This window comes from Mytilus trossulus, chromosome 14 (assembly GCF_036588685.1).
Source record: "Mytilus trossulus isolate FHL-02 chromosome 14, PNRI_Mtr1.1.1.hap1, whole genome shotgun sequence".
Classification (NCBI taxonomy): Eukaryota; Metazoa; Mollusca; class Bivalvia; order Mytilida; family Mytilidae; genus Mytilus; species Mytilus trossulus.
In genome coordinates, this window is record NC_086386.1 from 30,431,982 (window position 1) to 30,437,981 (window position 6,000).

A 6,000-nucleotide genomic window follows, 5' to 3' on the forward strand; every position below is an offset into this window, starting at 1 on the left:
GCAAATAACAAGTAGCTTATGATCGATGCAGCCGTATATGCCTATTATCTTAAATTCGATCACATAAACTGGAAACATGCGTTCGTCTCATTTTCCCAAGAATTTGAACGTCATTAACAAACGCTGAAAGTGTTATTGAAATACGGTTGTTAATCCTTTTGTAAATTAAACTTCGAAATATATAATGATATGGCAGTATGTTGAACGATCACTGTAGCTACTTATTTTGTGACCGTATGCTGTGAATGCCAAACTACAACGACAGTATACGTTATTCTCATGACTTGAAACATATTCCAATGTACTACACAAATAATGTATTACTGTGTAAATTTAAAAAAAAGAGCCTTAACAAGAGACGATACATTCTTTGTGAAACACTATGTTAGTTCAAACATCTTCTATGTGTGAAATATTGAGTGATGTACTATGATTTCTGCTGTCGTTATACTCACCTTCATACAGAATAAATATTATATCTTGGCTGTTTGAGTCCTCCGCTAACCACTACTGACAGTGTACAACCTGAGACAAATAACCTTCAAAAGAAATAATTGACGTGTCAAAAAAAATCAAATTGGATAAAACAAGGTTCATTCACACGACAAGACAATATGGCTAACTAGATAGCATTTTTAACATTATGACCTTGGGTAATGAGTTCATGACAGTTTGCATATTTTTGTGTAGGTCATCGAAAACACCACGGAAACCTGTTCCATATAGTTCTGCTACACCTTCAAAATAAGCAGATAGCTAGATATCATTTGTCTTCTTTTTTACAGAAAAGAATTAAGTTTAATTATACAATTGCGATTTACCAGAAAACCATTCCATTTAAAAAAACATAACATTAACTTCACCATTAATAAGTATGCTTGATTTTGATAAGTTTAAAGTTTTCATGTATGTATCTTTCTTTATTAAATGATTATCGTTTATGTTTCGTAGTGTATGCTCTAGGAAAATTATATACCGGTTTTCTCCATCACCGGGACGCTTGATTGTTTATGTGTTATATAATATGCATCTGTTTGTTAACGCTTTCATACCGATTTTTAAAATAATAAAAAATGATAAGCATAAATAACTCTTTAGTAGTAATCATAACTATTGATATTTTGGGATATTAAAAAGTAAGGTATCAAAAATATCGAACTCTTAGGCAAATTCAAAATGGAAAGTCCAAAGCTCAAACATACATGTATTACTTAAACGAATGGATAACAACTGTCACAATTCATCATTTCTGACTTACTACATGCATGTTTGAATGTGGAACATGGTGGATTTAAGCTGGTTATATAGCTAGCCAAACTCTCATTTGTATTACAGTCGCAATATATTGATAACGATTTGTGAACAAACAAAAACTGAAACAACAGGTAAACATTTCACAATTTGAAATAAAGAAGTCAAAATTGTGTTATAATCTTAATTACTATAAATTCATACTAATATGTAACAAATAATCACAAAAAGGCATATAGACAAAGCACATTATGAGAAAACAAAGACCAGAAGACATATTAAACATTATACAATGCCGGGATGTATAAGTAAAGAGTCATGTCATATTTAACCAAAAAAAAACAAAAAAAAACCTGATATATCATCCCTAATTGGGATTTTTTTGAAATATATATTAGTCTTGAAAGGGGATTTCCTTTGCCTGGGGACCAATGAAATGTAACAATATGTCGACTGAAAAACATCCATATTGAACACGATTTATCTGTTCAATAGTAAAGGAAAATTTTGATCTAAACAAAACCGATAAAGACTTTTGATTGATTATTTCATTTCAGGCAAACAATGAAAAACAGGTGATAGCTATACACTGATATTCAAATGATATACACACAGGTGGTCTTGCAAATAAAATAATCATGTGGCGTATATTCTTATTCACAACAACAACAAAAACAATTACAAAAGCTGAAGTTTTATGTTTAAAAAAATAACACAATGGAACCTGGTGTACTTTTATCTTTATATTTATTTTTTAATTTGTTTTATGTGTTTATTTTGTTTTAAATTTTGTTCAATATGATTAAATTTTATTCGACTGTCATATTCTTGTGGTGTTTTGTCTGTTGCTTGGTCCGTTTCTGTGTGCTGTTGCGTTTCGGTGTTGTGTCGTTGTTCTCCTCTTATATTTAATGCGTTTCCCTCAGTTTTGGTTTGTTGCCCCGATTTTGTTTTTTGTCCATGGATTTATGAGTTTTGAACAGCGGTATACTACTGTTGCCTTTATTCATACAAGTGAGATGTTTAGCTAGCTATGAAACAGGTTTAATTTATCATTTTCCGCAAAGAAAGAAAATGCCTATGCCCAGTCAAGAATATGACAGTTGTTTCCATCTGATGTGGTTGAGATATTTTGACCAAATGTCATAGATCGTTCAGTGTATTTTCACTCGTTTTTGTAAATATTATTATTGATTGAGTAAAGCCATTTCAATGGATCGTTAATAATGTGCCTTTTTATTTTGTAATGTAATACGCCTGGTTCAGGTTAGGGTTAAGGTGTGTGTTTAAACCCGCTTCAATTGTTTTTAAGCTGTTCTAAGTCAGGAACCTGTTGTTAAATGGTTATCGTTTGTTGATCTGGTTAAAATGTATTTCTCGTTACTCTTTTTTATGTTTGAATTGTTTTACACTATTCATTTTGGGACCCTTTACAGCTGGCTGTTATGGGTGTTACCCCTAGTAGTTTACTTTTTACACATTGCTATTGTTGTCTCAGTGGCCCTCATATCACATCTTCTTATTTCTATAATAAGTTGAAAATAAACTGAGAATACCATGGCTTATGTAGAAAAGAAAAACAATAGTACACAAAACTCAACAGAGAAAATTAAAGTCTTGGCAACACTAATCCCACATAGAAACTGGGGTGGTATTATGTACTCCAAAAGAGTAAACAGATCCTGCTGAACATGTGGTACACGTCGTGTTCCTCGTGTTATAAGAAACCCTATAATAAGTCTTATTTTGTATGACACATTCGGGAAAAGAGAACTGAATTGCAGTGACGTCATTATGAACATACCCCCTAGCATCTGTGAAACAGATATTTAATAACGATCAGCCAACTGATGTTTCCATTCGTAAAGTTTACGTAGGTATGATATCAACTTCACCGCTTAATAATCTTGGTTTAATAGGTTCCTTATGAGCAGCAACCTGTTATCACGAAAATAATGATATACAAACCCCGGAGTAATGTATCAAATAAGAGATATATATTCTGATTTGTTTAGATTTATGTTATTTTTGGATTGAAATCAACAATGATGTATTGGGTCTATTTTTCAATAGTGTCATCGCCATAATATTTCTTAATTTCTTAAATGTTCATTTTTTATGATTGTTTTATTAATTTCAAAATGAAATTGAAAGTTTAAGCAGACATTTATTGATTTTATTGAAGATTCGACATATAACATCTGCGGATAAGAGCATTTTTTTTTTTTTTTTTTTTTTTTTTTTTTATGATAGTTACCGACGTTCGCTGTTGTGGATAATATTATTTTGAAAATGAAGAATTAAAAAGACCAAATTCATTGTTTAACCACTGAATAGAAAAAAAAGATAATGCAATGTACAGGTCATGAACCTTTATACTGTATCAGCATAACTGTTGTAAATATTTTTGAAAGTCATAAATCACATTTTTTAATGAACAGAGATAAATCATATTTGTCTGCAAATAAACTCATCATAGATACCAATATACAGTATTTGTCACCTTGGAAAATGTGATCTACAATTAGAAAACGTTAACAGAAAATAACTTCGATGTTATAATGTGTAAAATGAAAATAACACTATATATTTGGTGCGTGAGAATCGCTTTCCTGGATTAATCTCTAGTGGGAATACAAAACTGCATAATTTTCTAGTATAGCCTAATATAGGGTGCTTCCTATATTTTTAGTGGTATGAGTGTGCAGCTAATCAGGGTAATTTTTTCATGCCCTGCTGGTAAGAACAATGTTCCAATTTCATGTCCTGCTGGTTATAACAGGGTCACTTTTTCATGCCCTGCTGGTGAGAACAGGGTCTTTGTTTTAAACAAAGATTTGTTTAGAACATATCGCTTATTTACGGTTTAAGATACAGTGTAGAACCCGTGTCTAGAAGTGCATCTATTTTATACGGTCTAGAACATTGTATACATTTTCTGAGCGTGTATAGAACAGGGTATGTTTTTTTCACTATTTTTCTTTAGAACAGGGTATGTTTTTCATTTTTTTTCTGGTTAGAACAGGGTATGATTTTGGCGAACGCTGTCGGCACAGTTATACCCGAAAGGATTGACTGTACCACCCCTCCCCTTCCGGCACATCAATAGAATATAAACTAAAACAAAGCAAGTGCTATCTAAAAATACACAGCTGTCCATACTTAAAGTAAGATTCTATTCTCAGAAAAAATGTTAAAATTAGCACATACAATCAATTATTTGCCATTGAAAATACACCATCTCCTAAACAAAAGTATGAAAAAGACAACAAGACAAAGGATACATGCTATTATCATAATATCCCTGTTATAATTTTGCGGAATTCTCTCAATGTCGATACGTAAATATATAACAAAATGAGAGTTAGAGACCGTTAAATAAAAACCAATATTGAAAAAACACATGAAGGTCAAATATCTATATATAAGATAACTACAACACAAGTAAATGCGGACCAATATTATAACAATATCTAAATTCAACCGACATATGATTGTCATATACTAATGCTATTCAGTTGTGAAGCAGAGATACCCCAGAAAATTATCATAGTTTACAAGCTGCAGTTTTACAATATCAGCAAAAGAACGAAAGTTCAAGAATATATCAATCTATGTCTTTCTTTAATTGTATGCCATCAACATTTAAATTAATAGTTATAATTATTCAATTATTCAATTTGCAAAAACAACAATAAATAAATAAAAGGACTATACTTTCAGTTTTACTATTTAAGATCATTTAACCAAAACAAGGTTTTACATATCTCAATTGATACGTTATTCTCGTGAGTGTTCACACTATACGGACTTCATATACAGGAGTGTGCTCCTTACGCAGAAACTGCTCCAACAAAGTAATGAGGAGGACAAATTAAAAATGACTCTCCGTAATTTTTACGGACACCATCCCGAATTGGTTGATCCATACGACATGTCTTTGTCTAAACGAAATACCACGTGTTAGATTGTTTTATGTCATTTCGTCGTCTAATCTTTTAATTACCGAACGTGACTTATTCTTGATTGTGACTGCTGATTGTGAATTCGCATTGCTATAAGACGTGCCACGGTACTTTTCTATCCCAAATGCATGTATTTAGTTTTGATGTTATACTTGTTATTTTCATCGGATTTTGTCAAATGTCTTAACGTTTTTTCTGCTATATTCGTGTGCTATGGTGAAGATAACTAATCACCCCATTAATTTATTAGATTTTAGTTTGGTTTAACGAAATGTATACGGTATATTTGGTTTACAGTTTGATTCAGATGAAACACCGACATAGCTAGATAATATAATTAATTATTTAATTACTACCACACTTTAATATTAATAAGTATTGTAATTTTCATTGTTATTAATAAATGTTATATCAGTATTACAAATCTAATCTTTTATCAATTCTAATTCTATCTTATTTTGGGGAAATATCTTTACAAAATATTATGTGACGTCACTGTGTGTTTTTTCGCATTACAAATGTGACGTTGCTTTGTGGGTTGAGGCTTTGACCAACTCGGTTGTGTAGACTGGTGGTTCTGTCTTTCCCTGGATGTCCCATTTCGTCATGTAATGCTTCTAATGCTAATTTGATGTGTGAAGATGGTATGATGAGTTGATGATGTATCTTTTCGACGATGGTGATCTCTCTGTAAAGTACATCATCTATAAGTCTGAGATGGTTGAACTGTTTACTTAGTGGACTTGCTAATATCTTTCCTTTTACTGGTTTCTGTCCAGATTTC